Here is a 22,401-nt window from a genome sequence, read left to right as displayed (position 1 = left end):
TTTAATATTCACCTAAGCAAAAATTAACACTTAGGAGTTGGACAAATTAAATTTTTCCTAACATATTAAATTTGAATTACCTAGAACAGCTACGGTGCTTCGCGCCTGTAATCCCCGCACTTTGGGAGGCTGAGGTGGGCAGATCACTTGAGGTCAGGAGTTCGAGACCAGCCTGGCCAACATGGTGAAACCTGTCTCTACTAAGAATACAAAAATTAGGCTGGGCGCGGTGGCTCAAGCCTGTAATCCCAGCACTTTGGGAGGCCGAGACGGGTGGATCACGAGGTCAGGAGATCGAGACCATCCTGGTTAACACCGTGAAACCCCATCTTTACTAAAAAAATACAAAAAAAACTAGCCAGGCGATGTGGCGGGGGGCTGTAGTCCCAGTTACTCGGGAGGCTGAGGCAGGAGAATGGCGTGAGCCCGGGAGGCGGAGCTTGCAGTGAGCTGAGATCCGGCCACTGCACTCCAGCCTGGGCGACAGAGCGAGACTCCGTCTCAAAAAAAAAAAAAAAAGGAATACAAAAATTAGCCAGGTGTGGTGGTGCACACCTGTAATCCAGCTACTCAGGAGGCTGAGGCATGAGAATCACTTGAACCCGGGAGGTAGACGTTGCAGTGAGCTGAGATTGTGCCACTGTACTCCAGCTTGGGTGACAGACTGAGACTTTGTCTCAAAAAATAATAATAAATAAAAGAACTCATGTTTATATTTTAAAAAAAAATCATGACTTACCTAAACAATGAAAATTAAAATACTATCGTGCATTTACTATGCACCAAGGACTGTTTGAAGTGCTTTGAATGTATTCTTCATTTAATTCTCACAACAACCCCATGAAGGACATACGATTATTATCATCTGGTTCCCACTTTGCAGCTGAGGAAACTGAAGCCCTGAGAGGTGAAGTGACGTGCCCAAGGTCACACAGCTGCTGAATGTTAGCTTTGGGATTTTTAACTCGGTCTCATGGACCCTGGAGATGCTGCTTCAATTACACACCGTAATGAAATTACGGGTGATTTATCTGAACACTTTAAACACCTTAAACAATTTTTTTTTTTTCTGAAACGGAGTCTCGATCTGTTGCCCAGGCTGGAGTGCAGCAGTGTAATCTTAGCTCACTGCAACCTATGCCTCCCAGGTTCAAGCGATTCTCTTGCCTCAGCCTCCCGAGTAGCTGGGATTACCTGCATGTGCTACCATGTCCGGCTAATTTTTGTATTCTTAGTAGAGACGGGGTTTCACCATGTTGGCCAGGCTGGTCTCAAACTCTTGATCTTGTAATGTGCCCACCTCAGCTTCCCAAAGTGCTGGGATTACAGGCATGAGCCATTGTGCCCGGTTTTTTGTTTGTTTGTTTGAGATGGAGTCTCACTCTATCACCCAGGCTGGAGTGCAGTGGCGCTATCTCGGCTCACTGCAACCTCTGCCTCCAGGGTTCAAGCAATTCTTCTGCCTGTAATCTTGTAATCTCAGCTACTCAGGAGGTTGAGGCACGAGTAGCTGGGATTACAGGCACCCGCCACCACATTTAGCTAATTTTTGTATTTTTAATACAGATGGGGTTTCACCATGTTGGCCAGGTTGGTCTCGAACTCCTGACCTCAGGCGATTCACCCACCTCGGCCTCCCAGAGTGCTGGGATTACAGGTATGAGCCACTGCACCCGCCCAACAATTTTTTTTTTTTTTTTTGAGACAGGGCCTCACTCTGTCACCGAGGTGGGAGTGCAGTGGCACAATCACAGCTCACTGCAGCCTCGACCTCCCCAGGCTCAAGCAATTCTCCCACCTCAGCTTCCCTGGTAGCTGGGACCACAGGTGCATGCCACCGTGCCCAGCTAATATATTGAATTTTTTGTAGAGATAGGGTTTCGCCATGTTGGCCAGGCTGGTCTCAAATTCCTGGGCTCAAGTGATCCTCCCGTCTCGGCCTCCCAAAGTGTTGTGATTACAGGCATGAGCCACAGTGCCTGGCCACCCTAAACAACTGACAAAGCACACACCAATAAAATTATTTGAAATATACTAAATCTGGTTATCTCACAAACTGAGGGCTTCTTTATGATGGTAAACTTCCAAACTCTCTTTACTTTTAATTTAATTTAATTTAATTTAATTTAATTTAATTTAATTTAATTTTATCTTGAGACAGGATCTCCCTCTGTCACCAGGCTGGAGTGCAGTGGTGCGATCTCGACTCACTGCAACCTCCGCCTCCTGGGTTCAAGCAATTCTTCTGCCTCAGCCTCCCGAATAGCTGGGACTACAGGTGCAAGCCACCACGTCCAGCTAATTTTTGTATTTCTAGTAGATACAGGGTTTCACATGTTGGCCAGGGTGGTCTCAATCTCTTGACCTCATGATCCACCGCCTCAGCCTCCCAAAGTGCTGGGATCATAGGCATGAGCCACCACGCCTGGCCACACCAGCTTATTTTTATATTTTTCATAGAGATGGGTTTTCGCCGTGTTGACCAGGCTGTTCTTGAACTCCTGGCCTCAAGTGATTTGCCCACCTTGGCCTCTCAAAGTGCTGGAATTACAGGCGTGAGCCACTGTACCTGGCCCTAAACTCTCTTTAAAGTAGAGGTGTCTCTTCTGTCCTTGCTTGCTTTTTGCCTTCATCTCATGCCCCATCCCCCTACCCCGCTGATCCCGCAGAGGCCTGTCCATGATTACAAGCATGTTTTGACCCTCGAGCCCTTCTGTCTGTCTGGCCCTGATGCTTTCCTGGTTTATTTCAGGTTAGCCTAATTTTCTTTGTCTTGCTGATGCTCAAACGATCTCTGCCCAGCAATGGACTTATCAACACTGCCTCTGACATCCTTGAAAGTTTTCTTGCTTCCTGGGATCAACCAGATTTTCAAGTCACATCCTGATTTTCTGGGTTTTGTTTTTTTTTTTTTGTTTTTTTTTTTGTCTTAAGACAGGGTCTCACTCTGTTGCCCAGGCTGGAGTGCACTGGCGCAATCATGGCTCACTGCAGCCTCAACCTCCCAGGCTCAATAGAGCCTCCGCTCTCTGCCTTCCAAGTAGCTGAGACTATAGCCACACACCATCATGCCTAGCTAGTTTTTTTTTTTTTTTTTTTTTTTGAGACTAAGTCTTGCTCTGTCCCCAGGCTGGAGTGCAGTGGCGTGATCTCGGCTCACTGCAACCTCCACCTCCCGGGTTCAAGTGATTCTCCTGCCTCAGCCTCCCGAACAGCTGGGACTATAGGCGTGCACCATCACGCCCAGTTAATTTTTGTATTTTTAGTAGAGATGGGGTTTCACCACATTGGCCAAGATGGTCTCGATCTCTTGACCTCATGATTCCCCCCACCTTGGCCTCCCAGAGTGCTGGGATTACAGGCTTGAGCCACTGCGCCTAGCCACGCCCAGCTGATTTTTAAATTTTTTGTAGAGACAGTGGCTGACTATGTTGCTCCAGCTGGTCTCAACCTCTTAGGCTCAAGCAATCCTCCCACCTCAGCCTCCCAAAGTGCTGGGATTACAGGCGTGAGAGCCACTGTACCAGGACCTGACTTTCTTTTTCACACCCCAAGACAGAGAGTCCATTATCATCCTAAGAATCTTATTTCCTTTGAGTGGAAATGTATTAGAGATTAACATCTGGATGTGGGGCCACATTTAGTGTGGTCAGTGGCCTCCAGTGGCAAAGAGTCCTGGTGTGAGCAAACACCCCCACGGTGGGGTCCTGCAAATCCAGGGTCTGCTGGGCAGATGAGGCAGAAGACAGGTGTTTATACATCACAGCGACTGGCACTCCTTCGTGGCATCTACCCTCCAGGCCTTCCTGTCTGAGATGAGGAAGGAATGGCAGGAGCCACCAAACTGCTGGCTCATTTCATCATTGACACACCTGCTACCAGGCTTCCAGCACGTTTACCTCTCTGCTAAATCACAGGAAGAAATCCCTACTAATTCCTGGGATTTGCTGACCAAAATGATGTGTAACTTGGTGCATGAGTGGCTCCTATAGGCCCTGGGATGCTGCTTCTCTCTGCACAGACCCAGGGTTGGGTGCGTTTACTCTCCCCTAGGCTTGGAGGCTTCCAGGTCCCTCAGTTTGGGTTTCAAATTTCTGTATCCCCAGGTGCCTAGCGCAGTGCCTGACACATGGGTGGTGCAGAGTGGGTTCAAAATAAATGTTTGTAGATTGACTACCTGAATGAATAAATGAACCAACTTCCCCCATCTTCTCAAAGTGGAGGCTAGGAAACTCCATTCTTCCTATTTCCAAAGGATAAACTGAGGCACAGACTGGAAACTGAGCCCCACCCCAAGGCTGACATCAGAACCAGTATGTTTCCTCCAAAGCAAGATGGGTTAATATTGGCCCCTCCCAAGTCTCTCAGCTGACAGCACCGGGTTCTGAGACAGGAGCCTGGGCCCCATAGACACCAGTCTCTACTCCCCACCCAACCCCACCCAGGGCTCCTTCAACACCACGGACCCAGAGCCAGTTGAAATTAACCAGTGCAGAGGCAGGCCTGCGGCTCTGGGTCCTGATTGGCTGCTCCAAGGTCTATTCAGAAAGAAACAAGAGGTGGCAGGACATGGGGGCTCACACCTGTAATCCCAGCACTCTGTGAAGCCTAGGCAGGTGGATCACTTGAGGTCAGGAGTTCAAGACCAGCAAAAACCCTTCTCTACCAAAAATTAAAAAAAATAGCCAGGCATCATGGCACATGCCTGTAATCCAAGCTACTTGGGAGGTTGAGGCAGGAGAATCACTTGAACCTAGGAGGCAGAGGTTGCAGTGAGTAAGATTGTACCACTGCACTCCAGCCTGGATGACAGAGTGAGACTCTGTCTCAAAAAAAAAAACCCAAAACCAAAAAAAAAAAAAAAAAACAAGAGGAGCTTGGGAAAGGTGGCTCACTCTCCTAATCCCAGCACTTTGGTAGGCCAAAGTGAGAGGATCACTTGAGTCCATGAGTTCCAGACCAGCCTATGCTGTATTGGGAGACCTGGTCTCAACAACAACAACAATTAGACCAGCATGGTGGTGTGTGGCTGTGGTCCCAGCTACTTGGGAGCCTGAGGTGGGAGGATCGCTTGAGCCCAGGAGTTCGAGGCTGCAGTGAGCTGTGATTGCACCACTGCACTCCAGCCTGGATGACAGAGCCAGACCAAGTCACTAAAAACAGACAGACAGACAGACAGACAGACAGAAAGAAAGAAAGAAAGAAAGAAAGAAAGAAAGAAAGAAAGAAAGAAAGAAAGAAAGAAAGAAACAAGGAGCCAGAAGTATGGGGGAGCTTGGACTTGGGGGCTCCTTGTCCTTCTACAGGCTCTCGGAGGGACAGCTGAGTCTGAGTGGAGTCAGCTGGGGTCTGCTTGACCTCCCACCACAAAGGGAGACTGAGGCATAGAGGAGGAATAGACATTTCTGGGGTTTTCCCTATGAGGTCTCCCCGGAGCTCAACCTTCCTGCTGGGATTGGGGGTGGGCTTCTCAAGTCCCCTACTTGGGAAAGTCCACAAAGGAGGAGAAGCCAGGGCCAGGGGTTTGGGGCCCAAAGGGGTTTTTACTCCATCAGCCAGGCCTTTGGGTATCTAACTCCCTGCCCAGAGCATCCTGAAGGTGGCAGAGGTCCCTGGTCTCAGGGCCCAGAACAGGGAAGGCTCCCACAGCAGCCCCCATGCTCACTGGGGTTTTCTCCTAAAAGTGACAATAGCTGCTATTTATCAAGCTTAACTGTGTGCATGGAGCTGTGCTAAGGGCTGCCTGTGCAATGTCACCTACCAGCATATCCTCTCTAGGAGGCTGGGTGTTAAGGATGAAGAATTTTTTTTTTTTTTTTTGAGATGGAGTCTGTCGCCCAGGCTGGAGTGCAGTTGCGCAATCTCAGCTCACTGCAACCTCTACCTCCCAGGTTCAAGCAATTCTCCTACCTCAGTTTCTCAAGTAGCTGGGTTTACAGGCACCCGCCACCACACCCAGCTAATTTTTTGTATTTTTAGTAGAGATGGGGTTTCACCATGTTGGCCAGGCTGGTCTTGAACTCCTGACCTCAGGTGATCCACCCACCTTGGTCTCCCAAAGTGCCGGGATTACAGGTGTGAGCCACCGTGCCTGGCCATAAGGATGAAGAACTTGACTTTAGAGACCTCTGGGAACTTATTCAAGGTCGCACAACTAGTAAGACACCAGACCTTCTCAAAGCCATTGGCTTAACTGCTCCCCTACCTGCCCTGCCAAACACACACACAGTGGGGGACACACCCATAGCCCTGGCCCTGTGACAGACCCTGCCATCAGCTGTCAGGTGGAGGCCCCAAACATCTGGCTTAGCAGATAGGAGAGACCAAGAAGGGTTTGAGCTGCTCCCCAAGGGAGGCTTGGCCCTTTTCTGGGGGAACCATCTGTTCCCTCCTCCAGCACAGACATAGATAGAGTTTTTCCAACAAGGAAGGTGCCCTCATGGGCTCGGATGGGAGGCCAGGACTGACAAGAGGAGCTACCTGCCCTGAGGAAGGTTGGATCAGCTACCGAGACGACCCAGGAACCAGGGTATTTGTAGTGGAGACAAGACAGGAGCAAGCCAGAGGGAAAATGGGAGTTGATCAACAATGTCATCCTCACCCCCTTGGGTGCACCAGCCACTGCCTTGTCATACAGACATGCCCTAGGACACGCAGGCACGTTGGCACGAGAGAGACTCTCCTTCCCTTTACCTCCACCCACCCCGCTGCTCCCCCTTCCTGGTCCAGCCAGGCCTAGCCAGGAGTGTGGGTGGTCCAGTCACTTGCTGCTGTTTGGGGTTGATGTGGATTCACAGCTGCAGTGATTCTTATTTTATTTATTTGTTTGTTTGTTTGTTTGTTTGTTTTCAGACGGAGTCTTGCTCTGTCGCCCAGGCTGGAGTGCAGTGGCGCCATCTCGGCTCACTGTAATTTTCACCTCCTGGGTTCAAGCAATTCTCCTGCCTCCGCCTCCAGAGTAGCTAGGATGACAGGTGTGTGCCACCATGCCCGGCTAATTTTTTTGTATTTTTAGTAGAGACAGGGTTTCATCTTGTTGGCCAGCCTGGTTTCGAACTCCTGACCTCAAGTGACCTGCCCACCTCGGCCTCGCAAAGTTCCAGGACTACAGGCGTGAGCCACTGCACCTGGCCAGGGATTCATATTTTAACAGTGTTTGGTTGGCTTTAAATCAAGTGCACAGCAGGGGTGGGGGAACCCCTCCTTAATGCTCGGGTTCCTTTCACACAGCCCATGTTGCCCATGGGAGCCCAAGTGTACCCTTCTAGACACAGCATCTCCCTACTCTGGCTCCAGGCATCAGGGGCCCTCTGATGGCCCCTGGGATGCTGCCTGTGGCTGACCCCTGACCTTTACCTTTACCCCACAGCAGAGGAGGTTGCTCTGTGGTTCTGGGTATTTCAAAGGGTCATGTCTTGCTGGGGGCTGGGGCAGTGGAGCGGCAGCTTCCCCAGCAGCGGCCTCAGGCAGTCAGCCCCCATCACACCTTGTTCTGAGCCACTGTGTGCCTGCTGCCCTGAAAGCAGAGGGTGACTGAGTCACGGGTGGGTCCTCAGGACTTAGAGGAAGGGGAGGCATGCATGGCAGAGGTCCGATGGGTTTCAGGAGAGAGGAGAGGAAAGCCAGTCCTCCACACCAGGTCCAAGTCGAAGAAGGAGTGGAAGCTGGACTGCAGAGAGGCCTGAGCTCAATTTTAAAGTGAAGGAAGCTAAGGGAGTGTGCAGAGACAGGACCAGTAGGGCAGGCTGGGGATGGAGAGCAAGTTCACAGCAGAGGCCACGTCAGATGGAGGAATTTGGACTTTACCCTGAGGCCACAGGGAACAGCTGGAAGGGTCAAAAGTGGGAGGGAGCTAGGAGTGCAGGGTCAGGGGAGGAAGAGGGGGCTGCCAGCCATAGGTCCTCCTCCACAGGGCTCCCCAGCATAGATTCCCCCTGAGACATAGGATAGGTACTCTCCCTACATGGGTCCCACGCCCTGCAGGTTCTCTGCACCTGCATGCACGCCCTTCCAGGCGCCCCCCTATGTCAGGCCTGCATTCCCATCACCTAAGCCTGAGTAGACAGAGCTGAGGGCTTCAACCACTGACTCCAATGACGTAGTGAATCAGGGCTGGGAACCAAGGCTGTCCCCGCCCTACCCAGCCAGCCCTACAGGCCAAGGTCAGTCTTAGTCGGCTGTGGTTTCCGGTCTGCTGCAGCCCCACCAGAGCCTGGCTCCCTCTGGCCGGTTTGACCTCGAAATTTCACCGACTGAGAAGAGCCATTTCCTGGAGAGTTTCCCCTCCCTACCCCCATCCCAAGCTTCAGTGTGCAAATCCCCAGTCCCAATCCAGCTCTGCTGCTTATGAGCTGTGTGACCTCAGGGAATTTACTTCACCTCTCTGTACCCTACTTCCTTCAAGTTTTAGGAAGATTGAGTACAGGCTGACAGTAAAGACAGCACCTCTTATTGAGGATGGTCTTTGTGATGAGCCTCTCATCCTGGGCTGGGGCTTTTTCCAAGACTAAACTATCCTTTTTTTTTTTTTTTTTTTTTTTTTTTTTGAGATGGAGTTTCGCTCTCGTCATCCAGGCTGGAGTGCAAAGGCACAAACTTGGCTCACCGCAACCTCTGCCTCCCAGGTTTAAGTGATTCTCCTGCCTCAGTCTCCCGAGTAGCTAGGATTGCAGGTGCCTGCCACTGACCTAGCTAATTTTTGTATTTTAGTAGAGATGGGATTTTGTCATGTTAGCCAGGCTGGTCTCAAACTCCTGACCTCAGGTGATCCACTTGCCTCAGCCTCTCAAAGTGCTGAGATTACAGGCGTGAGCCACCGCGCCCAGGCTCAATTATTTTTAATTTTAATTTTTGTGGGCACATAGTAGGTATATATACTTATGGGGTACATATATGGGGTACATGAGATGCTTGGGTACAGGCATGCAATGTGAAATAAGCACATCATGGAGAATGGGATATCCATCCCCTCAAGCATCTAAATGCTCTTTGGTGACCCTTGTGTGAGCTAGAGTTTTTGTTTTTGTTTTGAGACAAGGTCTTGCTCTGTCACCCAGGCCAGAGTGCAGTGGTGTGATCATGGCTCACTGCAGCCTCGACCTCCTGGGCCCAGGTGATCCTCCTGCCTCAGCCTCCTTAGTAGCTGGGACTACAGGTGTGTACCACCACACCTGGCTAATTTTTATATTTTTTTTGTAGAAATGGGGTTTCACCATGTTGACCAAGCTGGTCTTAAACTCCTGGGCTCAAGCAATCCACCTGCCTGGGCCTCCCAAAGTGCTGGGCTGGGATTACAGGCATGAGCCACCACCCCTGACCATGTGAGCAGGTGTTGAACGAATAAAGGAATAGTAATTGCTGGTTGACTTGGTCATTTTGAACCCCTGGGTCTCTGGAAACTTGTGAGCCATCTGAGGGGAGCTCTATCCACCCATGGGCTGATTTTCACCCCTGGGGACAGAAGCTAGACAGTGGGATTAGTAATGGTTAGAGGGTACCTAAAAGGATGGGAAGATGCAGGCCAGAATGGGAATTAGAGGTGACCTGGGAGGTCAGCACTACAGGGTACAGGAATGACTGTCAAATTTTCTCCATCAGAGGGTTCTACCCATCCTTCGAGGTGTCTCTTCCTAGAAGCCTTCCCTGACCACTTCATTCTCTTGTTCAATAATTCCTGGGGCATGAGAAGCTACAGTTCAGCCCCTGTGAGCTGAGTGTACCCTGTGACCACATGTGACATGAGTTGACCATCTCTGCAGCATCAAATCATTTCTAAAGAGCTTGCCAATACATTAGCTCACTTAACCCTCTTAACAGCCCTGGGATGGAGGAGTTATGTGTTTATCACCTCAGTTCTAAGGTCCAGGGAAGTTTGAATGTCTCGCTCACAGGAGCATTGGCTTAGACTCAAGTTTAGGCTCCCTGGTTCCAAATCACATACATTCTGTTCATTACAGCACTTTACCTGAGGTTGGGGCTGCCTCTGGGTTCTGCATGCTTACTTAAAATTCTAAGTTTCGTAGCAGCCAAAGTAAAAAGGGAAACCTGGGCCGGGCGCGGTGGCTCAAGCCTGTAATCCCAGCACTTTGGGAGGCCGAGACGGGCGGATCATGAGGTCAGGAGATCGAGACCATCCTGGCTAATACGGTGAAACCCCGTCTCTACTAAAAAATACAAAAAACTAGCCGGGCGACGAGGCGGGCGCCTGTAGTCCCAGCTACTCGGGAGGCTGAGACAGGAGAATGGCGTGAACCCGGGATGCGTAGCTTGCAGTGAGCTGAGATCCGGCCACAGCTCTCCAGCCTGGGTGGCAGAGCAAGACTCGGTCTCAAAAAAAAAAAAAAAAAAAAAAAAAAAAAAAAAAAAAAAAAAAAAAAAAAAAAAAAAAGGGAAACCTGATGACTTAGATGGCCCTGCCTTGTCTGAAACAAAGAAACCTATCAGTTCATCTGGAGTTTCAGACTGTATCCGGTACTTATTTCTAGCAGGATTGATTTTATGGATTCTATGTGACATCCTCACCCGTTGATTGGCAGGAAGGTTACAGAAACTCTTCCCAAACAACAAGGTATTATGTTGATCCCATTAGAGGCTATAGGCATGATATTAGTGAGAACTTGGGGTGGAATTTCCCAGGGAAATCGCACTAAGAGATTCCGGGTGATTGCCTTTTTTTTTTTTTTTTTTTTAAATAGAGATGGGGTCTCCCTCTATTGTCCAGGTTGGTCTTGCACTCCTGAGCTCAAGAATCCTGCTGCCTCAGCCTCCCAAAGTGCTGGGATTACAGGCATGAGCCACCGCACCCAGCCAAGTTTCCTGGCATCTAACTTGATCCAGGGTGGAGCTGAGACATCAGGGGAGCCAGCATGTTAAGTGGAAAGTGTTGAAGAGTGCTGAAGCCACAGAGAGCAAGGTTCAAATCTTGGCCCTACTGCCAACTGTCCTTAGGCAAGTTACTTAATTTCTTTGAGTCTCATTTTCCCCACGTGTAAGATGGGAACGAGAATGCATTCTCACATCATTATTGTGGGGAGTCATTCAATCATTCATTCAGTAAAAATGTAGAGCCCGCTTTTGCCAGGCTCTGTGCCTAGGCACTGGCAACATGATGACAGACAAGGATGGCAAAGGACCTGCCCCCATTAAGTTTACGTTCTAGAGACAGCAATAGATCATAATAAACAAATAATTAAATAAGAAACTGTCGACCGGGCACAGTGGCTCACGCCTGTAATCCCAGCACTTTGGGAGGCCGAGGCGGGTGGATCACAAGGTCAGGAGTTCGAGACCAGCCTGACCAATATGGTGAAACCCCGTCTCTACTAAAAATACAAAAATTAGCCAGGTGTGATGGGGGGTTCCTGTAGTCCCAGCTACTCAAGAGGCTGAGGCAGGAGAATCGCAAAAAAAAAGAAAAGAAAAGAAAAGAAAGGAAACTGTCAGCTGATGGGAAAAGATAATTTAGGAGGTGATATGATGATATCATTCTGGCTGAGATTACTAAGGGCCTTCTAATTTCCATTCTCCTCTTATTCTGGTGGAATAGAACACAGGATTTCCCAGAATAAAGGCTACATTTCCTAGGCTCCCTTGAAACTAAATGTAGCCATGGAACTGAGTCTGGGCCAATGGGATGTAAGCAGAAGCAACCTCTGGGAAATACCCTTAAAGAAAGGGAACACAGGCTGGATGCAGTGACTCACGCCTGTAATCCCAGCACTTTGGGAGGTCAAGGCTGGCGGAACACCTGAGGTCAGGAGTTCAAGACCAGCCTGACCAACATGGAGAAACTCCATCTCTACTAAAAATACAAAAATTAGCCAGGTGTGGTGGCGTGTAGCCTGTGGTTCCAGCTACTAAGGAAGCTGAGGCAGGAGAATCGCTTGAATCGGGAGGCCGAGGTTGCAATGAGCCAAGATCGTGCCATTGCACTCCAGCCTAGGCAACAACAGCGAACTCCATCTAAAAAAATAATAAAATAAAGTAAGGGGACACATTCCTCTTTACCCCTTCCTGCTACCTGCAGAGCAAGACTCTGTCTCAAAAAAAAAAATACAGACAGGGTCTTACTATGTTGCCCAAGCTGGTCTCAAACTCCTGACCTCAAGTGATCCGCCTGCCTTGGCCTCCCAAAGTGCTGGAATTGCAGGTGTGAGCCACTGCGCCCAGTCAAGAAATAAACTTCTATCTTGCTCAAGCCACTAAAATTTTGAGTCTTCTCTCGCACACAGCCTGTCTTGATTTTCTTTGCCACAGCGAGAGTGGCTGGGGTTTATGTCCAATTGGGTGATGAAAGAAGGCCTTAGAAGGCCTTTCGCAGGGGTATAATATTTGACCTGAGACTTGCCTGGTGAGAAGGAGCCAGCCATGGGGAGATCAGGGAGCAGCATCCTGACAGGATGGCACTCATGCTTTCAAGGAACAGAGGAGGTGAACAGAGGGCAGGAGTTGCCCGGAGTAAGGAATAGGTGTGGAAAAGTCACAAAGGATTTTACACACAGGATGATATCATCTGATTTATGTTTCTAAAAGGTCACTCTGGCTGCTGTGTGGCAGCTGCATTTTAGGGGGCCTAAGTGAAGCCAGGAGGCCAAGTGGGAGACTCCTGGGGTGATGGAGGAGCATGATGAGAGGTCCGGGGGTGGGCAGTGGAGATGGGGCGAAGAGGATGGAAGCATGAACCTGGACCCAGTAGAATGAGCTGTTATTGGATGTGAGGATTGGGAGTGAGGGAAAAATAAGAATCAAGGAAGCAACTGGGTTTGGGGATTTGAGGAAGCAAGTGGATGGAGAGGACTGGGGAGGCTCAGGGTTTGTTTCTTTGCTTGCTTGTGTTTAGGGAAAAGATTCGAATTAAATAAGACTGTTAATGTATCACTTGTTTGACCTTTCTCAAATACTAGTTTTCTTTTCTTTTTGAGACATGGTCTCGCCCTGTCACCCAGGCTGGAGTGCAGTGGCACTATGTCAGTTCACTGCAACCTCCACCTCTCAGGTTCAAGCAATTCTCGTGCCTCAGCCTCCTGAGTAGCTGGGATTACAGATGTGTGCCACCACGCCTGGTTAATTTTTGTATTTTTAGCGGAGATGGGTTTCACCATATTGACCAGGCTGGTCTCGAACTCCTGACCTCAAGTGATCTGCCTGCCTTGGCCTCTCAAGGTGCTGGGATTATAGGCATAAGCCACTGCGTCCAACCCAAATATTAGTTTTCTCACCTATAGTTTTGGCAGTGGGGTAAGGGACATAATTTTTTTTTGAATAGAGACAAGGTTTCACTGTATTGCCCAGGTTGGTCTCAAACTCCCAGTCTCAAGTGATCCTCCTGCCTCGGCCTCCCAAAGTGCTGGAATTACAGGCATGTGCCACTGCACTCGGCCAAGGGACGGATTTTTGTATTGATTTCATTCAAGTCAACAAACCCATATAAACTATTAACTACCGTCAGAGCCCTGGTCAGGTTTAAGGGCCTGAGTGAGGGTCCTTGTCCTTGGGAACATGATCTGTGGAGGAGACACACAGGACCATGGACCATCCCAGTAGGGAACAGAGAGGCAATGACACAGGTGGGCGCTGGGCTGGGACCTGTCAATCTCCAGGGGATGGAAAGTGGGTGGGAGAGAAGGAATTCACAGAGTTGGGAATGCAAACAATGAACCTTGAAGGTCAAAGCTTTGGTCCAGCAAGTTTGGAAAGGAGAGGCATCTCAGGACAAGGGAACAGTGCATGGAAAGACCCAGAAACCAAGAGAACAGAGAACATTCAGAGAAGGGGCGAGTGTCAAGACTCAGAGAGCTCACAGCCTGCCTTGAGCCCCTCAAGCAGATCCTCCTCCCAGGACACCCCCACACACTGACCTCTCTGCAGAGCCAAACTGATCCCACAGCTCTCCAAACCTGCCCTTTGTTTTTGTTTTTTAAATTATTTTATTTATATATTATTATTTTTTGAGATACGGTCTTCCTCTGTTCTACAGACTGGAGTGCAGTGGTATGATCTCAGCTCACTGCAACCTGGGCTCTGCCTCCTGGCCTCAAGTGACTGTCGTGCCTCAGCCCTCTGAGGAGCTGGGATTATAGGCATGCGCCACCACACCCAGCTAATTTTTGTATTTTTAGTAGAGACAGGCTTTCACCTTGTTGGCCAGGTTGGTCTCGAACTCCTGACCTCAAGTGATCTGCTTGCCTCAGCCTCCCAAAGCTCTGGGATTACAGGTGTGAGCCACCAAGATAGTTATTTATTTTCTTTATTAGAGACAGAGTCTCAGTCACTCAGGCAGGAGTGCAGTGGCGCCATCATGGCTCACTGCCGTCTTGAACTCCTGGACTCAAGCGATCTTCCCATCTCAGCCTCCCAGGTAGCTAAGGCTACAGGCCTGTGTCACCACACTTGGCTAAAAAAGTAACATTTTTTTTTTTTTTTTTTTACTTTTTGTAGAGATGGTGTCTTGCTATGTTGCTCAGGCTGGTCTTGAATTCCTGGCCTCAAGGAATTCTCCCACCTTGGCCTCCCAAAGTGCCAATTACAGGCCTGAGCCGCCACACTGGCCCAAACCTGCCCTTTGACCTCCTTCCTCCTCTCATTTGGAGAAACTGCCCCCATCCTTCAAAGTCCTGCTGGAACTCCCGCTTCCCCTCTTTCTCCTCCCCAGCTCTCAGGGGACCCTGCAGAACTCCCAGCGTGTATCTCTGGAAGGATGCTCAGGGTGAGTTATTTTTGCACAAATCTGGCCTGGCTGCCCCCAGACAGTAGAAACCTTCTTCCCAGGACTCCCCAGGGCCCAGCCGAGGGTGCTGGTGATGAGGGTCACAGGGCACAGGGTTCTGAGGGTAGGGGGACTGGATTGGCTCAGCTCTGAGGTCCTTTCCAGTTCCAGCCCCATCCCCCCGCTCTCCCACCCGATTCCCTGCACCTCCCCACTCCCTCACCAGGTGATAAAGGTGACTGGTCTATTCCTAATGTGTGTGCACGCTGCCCCACTTCATCCACCCTCAGAATGCTCAGGGCTGCACCTCACACCTCTAGGCCCTCCACCAGCATGGTCTCCCTGGGGACATCTCATACTTCCCACATTACTTGTCCCTCTGGGCCCATCCTTTGTTTACATCCCTTATCCTCCCTCTGAGGTTTGTATACGCTCCCCGCTGGACATGAACTCCTATTGCTGTGTGGCCTCTGCCCTGCACAGGCTTGGCACAGGATGCCTGATACACAAGCCCCATGACTCCTTCTCCCGTTCACTACTTAGCCCCTTGCCTGGGTCTAGAGAAGACTGTTTTCAAGCTGTTTCCCACCTGTCATCCCATGTGGTCACAACAGTCCAGAGAGGAAAAGGAAGTCCAGAGAGAGGATGTGGGGGTGTAGTCAGCTCAAGATCACACAGGGCTTCCAACCCGAGTAGGTCCTCTACAGCCCACATGTCCCGGCCATGGGACACTTGCCTTTAATGCAAAATTCCAGAGGTCTGAGTCCCTAGTCTATGAGGGCACAGAAAGTATCTTCACCGAGTCATGTACATAGGTCCCTCTAGGCCACCTTGGCTAGACCACATCCCTTCCAGCCTCCTGGCTTCAGCCACCACACCTCCCTTCAGGGGCTCCCCTGTGCCATCTGGATGTCTACTCACCTTAGCTACCACCACAAACCATGGCCTGCTCTACCCCAAACATGGTCTCAGACCGTCCCCTCCATCTGCATGAGGTAGCAGAGGCAGGTGATCCAGTCCAGCAAGCTTTGCTGAGGACTTCAGGATAGCAGTTGAGAATTACCGGCTGGGCGTGGAATTGCAGATGTGAGAGTCTGCTCACATGGAATGGGTCTGCCCTCAGCAGTTCACAGGCCAAGCTGACACCTCATTGCCAAGCCCGTTGCAAGAGACAGCTCCCTTAACCACTATCGAGCCCCCATTCTACCTAGTCTCAGCTTCTACTCCTGAGAGTAAGATAGAGAAAGCAACTGGCCCTTCTAAGGCCACTACCAAGTCCTCACTTCTCACTTGAGGGCTGACTGCATCCAGGATGATTGAAAATGAGAAAGTATTGCCAGGTGCAGTGGCTCACACCTGATATCCCAGCACTTTGGGAGGCCAAGGTGGATCACTTGAGGCCAGGAGTTTGAGACCAGCCTGGGCAACATAACAAGTCCCCATCTCTACAAAAATTACAAAACTCGCCAGGTATAGTGGTGTGCACCTGTAGTCCCCGCTACTCAGGAACTCAGGAGGCTGAGGTAGGAGGATTACTTGAGCCGGGGAGGCGGAGGCTGCAGTGAGCTGAGATCGCACCACTGCACTCCAGCCTGGGCAACAGAGCGAGATTCTGTCTCAAAAGAAAGGAAAGAAGGAAGGAAGGAAAGAAGGAAGGGAGGGAGGGAGGGAGGGAAAAAAGAAAATGAGAAAGTCTTGTCCTTTCAGAAGAACTCCACCCTCTGCCCACAGAGTCTCCCTCTGGGACAACCCATCCCAACCTGTGATACCTCAGCTGTGTGGTCTGAAATAACACTACAGGGTTCGCCCTCAGCTCACTTCGTTCCTGCTGACATCTGCCTGGGCTCCCAACTTTCTCCCAAGCGAGCATAAATTTGAAGGAGGACACATATGGACCTTGGGGAGGGGAATCTGATTGCTCCTCCCTTAGTGCTCTAGGAAGTGGTAGAGCAGTAGTGACAAGAGGGACTCCAAGGAAAGAGGAGGATGGGCTGTGAGTATGTGAAGGGCCACTCAGGGCACAGCTTAAGGCATCTTGGGACTCTGTTCAAGCCCTACAGGTGCCAATCTTTCTGACCATCTCTGTCCAGCCCAGCGCATAGCCAAAGGGAGGTAAGACTCCCTCCTGCCTTGCTTCCCCAGAGGCCAGCCTAGTATCAGGCACATGGAGGCCTTCAGATGAATCATACTGACCCAAGTCCAAATTGGAATAAAATGAGTGAGGGTTGGTTGCCCTCACCTCTTCCTGGAAAAGCATAAACAAGAGTAAATGTGGGCCAGGCAAGGTGGCTCACACCTGTAATCCCAGCACTTGGGAGGCCGAGATAGGCAGATCACTTGCGGTTGGGAGTTCAAGATCAGCCTGGCCAACATGGTGAAACTCTACTAAAAATATAAAATTTAGCTGGGCGTGATGGTGGGCATCTGTAATCCCAGCTACTCAAGAGGCCGAGGCAGGAGAATCACTTGAACCTGGGAGGTGGAGGTTGCAGTGAGCTGAGATTGAGCCACTGCATTCCAGACGTCGGGCGCGGTGGCTCACGCCTGTAATCCCAGCACTATGGGAGGCAGACGAATCATCTGAGGTCAGGAATTCGAGACTAGCCTGGCCAACATGATGAAACCCCATCTCTACTAAAAATACAAAAAGTAGCTGGGCATGGTGGTGGGCGCCTATAATCCCAGCTACTTCGGAGACTGAAGCAGGAGAATCACTTAAACCTGGGAGGCAGAGGTTGAAGTGAGCCGAGATTGCGCCATTGCACTCCAGCCTGGGCAACAAGAGCGAAGCACCGCCTCAAAAAAAAAAAAAAAAAAAAAAAAAAAAAAAAAAAAAAAAAAAAAAAAAAAAAAAAAAAAAAGAATAAATGTAACATTGGGCAGAGTTAGAAAAGAAACATCTACATTCAGCCAGGGCAACAGGAATGATCTAGAACATGTGGTGTGAGTGGAAAGAACCAGCGTCCAAGCTGCTGTGCCTCTGCCTGGGTGTCTAGTGGGGCTGCCAGGGGGTGGTGCCTGCAGAACAGCCAAACAGCTGGCCAGATTCTCCTCCTAAGCCAGATGATGCCATTTGTTGTTCCATCCCCAGCCAGCTGCCAGCCCTGCGGTCCCGGACCCCAGGAGAGGTGCGCCATTGTAGCCCCCTGTACTCAGCTGCCTCTGACTCCTAGGGCAGACAGAGGGGCAAGGGGACTGGGCACACTGGCTGGGTCAGGGAGTCAAGGCCTTCACTTGGTACTCACTGCCACAGGCCATAGGAAGCTAATCCAGTGTGGGCCCAGGGTTTGGGACAGATCCCACCAGCTGGAGCAGGAGAAGGCACCTCCAGCCTCCTTTGGCCAGGGCCAATCTCTGTTCCTGACTGGCACGAAGGCCTGGGTGGCGGGAGGGGCTCAGATCCGGTGGAACACCAGCTGTCCAGGCAGATTACCAGGTCGGAGTGCCCACTCCGGCTTCACCAGCCCAGAGGCCTTGGGCAAGTCACTTCTCTCCTCTTGCTGCCCTTTCTCTGTGAGAGATGAAAAAACATCGTAAACAGTGTTGTCCTCAGATGGGCTTAGAGAGCTTGGCAAGATAGCACACGTGAAGCCCCCGCATGGTGCGCTGCACGGGGCAGGTGCTGGTCCGTTGGGCATTCCTTTTCCTGGGAAAGCCTCTCTGTGGTTTCCTCCTCTGTGAAGTGGGAGGTTTGTAGGAATCCAGCATGACCACAAGGTGAAGGCCTCAGCATAGTTCCTAGAACCGAGGTCCCCCATAAACAGGATTCTGTCTCAGGGTCTGAGTCCCTGCCCTTTTCTCTCTCCACAGGACTCAGCCCCTGGCAGGCTTGTGCTGGAGACAGTGAATGGTCTTGTAGTGGCGGGATTTGCCCACCTCTGTGTCCCTGTGTTTGAGTCTCTTCTGCTTGAGTCTGAACTTCAGGCTGGTGGCCACAGAAGCCAACACTCTCACTTTACAGATGAGAAAACGGAAGCCTGGAGAGGGCCAGGGACTTGCCCAGGTTCCCACAGCCAGTCCATGCCGGAGCTGCGCTAGGACACCCTCCTCTCTGTGCCCAGAGCAATGGCCACAACACCCCCTTCTGTCTGCTTGAAAACTCCTTCATTCTTGCCGATCTGTACTCATCTTTCAGTCTCTGCCTCTTTAGCAACCAGAGCCTATGAAGAGGTGACCAGGCCCCGGTCACTCCCTGGAGCAGAGAAACTGGAGGTGTAGGGGTGGGAACTGAAGGGGAGGGGCATGGCAGGGGCCGAGAATGTGGCTGCTCTGGCCCGGGGGCCTGAGCCAGGCTGCCTACAGAGGAGCCAGTATGCCCAGACATTAGGGCTTTGTGAGTTGAAGAGTTCGGTGTGGGGATGGTTGTTTTGTTGATCTGACATTGTTTCAGGTTGACTGAATGTCAGTGTCTTGGTGTCCAGGAGCCAGCTCTTTAGAGCCAGCCAGGGTCTTGGGGAGAATGTGGCTGGGGCATCCTAGTCTGGATCAAGGAAGGGAGGGGGCTGCCCGTGCCCCATGAGCGCTGAGCAGGTCCTTGAGGAGAAGACTGCAGAGGAGGAGTGAGTCCTAGCGTGGATACCAAGAGAGGCGAGAGGAACAGGCGCCCTTGCATCTTGGGGCCAAAGTAGAAGGGCCTGGCCAGAGTGAAGGATGGACAGAGGCAGGACAGGGACCTCTGGAGGCTGGTGCCTTCCTGCCAGGGCACTGGGAGCCCTGAGGACACAGCGATTAAACCTTCGTCCACAAAGGAAGAACCAAGAGAACCCTGGGGACCAGGAGGGCCCCAGGAGGACTTGGGGACTGGCCAGACGGGTGGGGTGGGCCAGACTCACAGCTGTCCAGATGTGGGTAAGAGATAACTCTGTTTACTGGGCACCCAGTGGGAGCAGGGCGGGGGTTGGGAAGGGGCTCCCAGGGCCAGTGGGGCGGGCAGATTAGGAGGCGGGGGCATGAGTCAGGGGTTTGCGAGCTGCCCCTGGGGCGCTGGTGCTGTCAGAACGAGTGGGAACGTAGCTGGTCGCAGAGGGCACCAGCGGCTGCAGGACTTCACCGAGGGACCCTGAGGCTCGTGAGCAGGTGGGCAGGGCAGGGAGGGGCTGGGGATGGTCCTTTGGTGCCTGCCCTGAGGGTTTCTGCAGGTGCCCAGCCTGAATCTATGCCCAGGTGGGCAAGGCTCCTGACCTCCAAGGGGATGCAGGTGGGTAAGGTGAGAATGTTACCAGGCGCATGTTGCCCCTAAGGGAACAGGCCCATTGGCACCTGAAAAGAGGAGGGTGGCAGGTGGCCAACGGCAGCAGTGGTGTTGTGGCTCTGGCGTGTGTGTTGCTGGGGGTATCTGATCCCCTCCAGGTATGGGCCCTTGTCAGCTTGTTGGATCCCACAGGCTCAGGTCTCGTTCACCTCAGACTCCTTCCTTCCTAACAGGGGTCCTCAGGCCACCCCGTCTCCCACCTAGGAGGCAGGATGTCAGATGACACAGTCTTCCCTTTGGGACACTTCCGGGGTCCACCTGGGGCACCCGGCTCCATGCCCAGCGTGGTCAGTATTGGAGGGAACTACAGAGCCTCCTACCACGTGAGAATCTTAAAACGCCTAGCTCAGGCTAATTCCATGGGAACTGAGGGCAAATCAGAGGGGAAATGAAGATGGCAAGTCTGACTATAACCCCAGCAGCAGGGATAATGACAGCAAACATTTTCATAGAGCTCTTTATATGCTAGGCACTGTTCTAAGCCCCTTACAGATGTAAACTTCCTTAATGCTTACAACAGGTTTATGAGGTGGGCATCATTATTATCACTCCCATTTTACTCATGAGAAAACTGAGGCACAGAGAGTTGAAGTCACTTGCAGTTAGTAAACGGCAGGGCTGGGCTTTGAACCCAGGCAGTCTGACTGCAGAGTCCGTGACCTTAACCACTAACTCTAAACTAGCTATCAGTTGTTTTGTTGGAGGTAACTCAGCGTAGTGCTTAGGGATGTGGCTGGAGTCAGGTAGTCCAGGTTGTAACCTGCCTCTGATACCTACCTGCTGGGTGGCTGAAGCAGGTAAATGTCTCTGAACCTCAGCTTTCACATCTGTAGAATGGACTAATGACATTACTCTTCTTCCTCTTAGAATCTCCAAACCACTTCACAGAGTGCTTTGGGAATTCTAAGAGTTAAGGCATTAAGGTTCTTTGTGCAGTTCAGGCTGATTACACAAACGTGGTGCCACACCATTAGGAAGCTGTCCCTGTCATCCGGTCAACCCCCTTCCCCACTGTGTCTTCCCAGCTGTGCTATACCTTCTAGGTTCAGCTGTCCTGCTCACCCTTATCTGGCCTGGCCCTGGCCAGCTAGCTAGCTGGCCAGGTGTTTGGTACACTTCCAAACTTGGGGCAGCGGTCTGAGTCCAGGCCCTTATCAGTGCTAGGCAGCACAAGGCCTGCAGCTGGGGGTTGGCCGGGCTGGCGGGTGGCAATCCGGGTCATGGGCGTGCCCTGTAAGTCTCCAGCTGAGCTCAAGGCACCCCCGTTTTCCCCTCTTCTTTCTCACTGATGTCTCAGAACCCTGGCGGGAAGGCACTCCCATTGTACAGATGGGGTGACTGAGGCCTAGAGGCTAGAAGCTGCCCAAGGCCCTTCAGCCAATCAGTGGAAGAGAGGCAGCCTGGACCTCTGGATTCTCCAGCTCTGAGGGCCCCTCTGACCGTTCCAGTCCTCAGATGGGCAACCAAGGCCACAGTCCCAGCCCCATGGGCGGGACTTTTAGTACTTAAGGATTAGACATCCTGGAGACCACTCAGGATCTGAGGTCTAAGAAGGTACATGGGCAAGTCCAGAGAAGGAAGAAAGTGAATAAAGATGGAAGAGAAAGAGAGAGGAACTTTGGGAGAAGCAGAGAGGGAGGAAGAAAAAGAGAGAGAGAGAAGAGGTGGGTGATCAGGGTCCTCAGGAGCAAAGCCAAGCCCTGCAGTAGGGACTACCTCAGCCTCAGGTCCAGGACCCCTCCCCCGCACCCCGTCACTTGCCCCACCTGCCAAGGCAGGGGCCTCTCGCATTCTCCAGTCTCGTGAGACCCAGTAATCCCCTCCCTAGCCCCAGGACTGCAGGGTCACCCATTCCTCAGAAAGAAGGGTCTCTGCACATCCCTTTCCTTCTTTTCCCTTTTTTTTTTTTTGAGATGGAGTCACGATCTCAGCTCACTGCAACCTCTGCCTCCCTAGTTCGAGGGATTCTCCTGCCTCAGCCTCCCAAGTAACTGGTATTACAGGCATGTGCCACCACGCCTGGCTAATTTTTGTGTTTTCAGTAGAGACGGGGCTCACCATGTTGGCCAGGCTCCCTGCCCCATGCCCTCACGTGGCATTTTCCCACCTTGCTCAGCCCACCTGTGCAGCTCCATCCAGCCATGCCTCACACCTGGGCTCCCAGACCTTCAAATCTCACTTGTGCTTTTAGGCTACACCAGTGACCCCTCCTCCAGTGACTCCACCCACCGGGTGCTGCAAAGACATCCTGCTCTTCCTCCTGCCATACAGATCCTTGGCACTCAGCACATTCGGCCCCTGGGGTCCACGTCACCTCGGAAGCACTGAGGCTGCCCTGTGTTCCTTTTTGCCTCCTTATCAGGGCTAGGAGCTTCCCCAGTGTAGGGATAGGCCTTGTTCAGCTCAGCACACCCTCCCACCAGCCCCCCGTGCTCAGCACCCCCTC

General features: G+C 51.5%; 1 protein-coding gene across 1 annotated transcript in view; it reads left to right on the top strand.

The window, feature by feature from the left end:
* The first annotated feature begins 19,681 nt into the window (after positions 1-19,681).
* The window catches only part of SLC4A1 (solute carrier family 4 member 1 (Diego blood group)), a 21,275-nt gene continuing 18,555 nt past the window's right edge, over positions 19,682-22,401 (top strand). The window contains exon 1 of the mRNA XM_017876045.1: positions 19,682-19,780. The gene's annotated coding sequence lies outside the window, so the exon portion shown is untranslated. The remainder of the gene's footprint in view (positions 19,781-22,401) is intronic.

The sequence above is a fragment of the Rhinopithecus bieti genome, unplaced genomic scaffold (assembly GCF_001698545.2).
Source record: "Rhinopithecus bieti isolate Rb0 unplaced genomic scaffold, ASM169854v2 scaffold_10088, whole genome shotgun sequence".
NCBI classification, from domain to species: Eukaryota; Metazoa; Chordata; class Mammalia; order Primates; family Cercopithecidae; genus Rhinopithecus; species Rhinopithecus bieti.
Note: the sequence above shows the minus strand (reverse complement) of the source record. Positions and strands in the feature narration are given on the sequence as shown.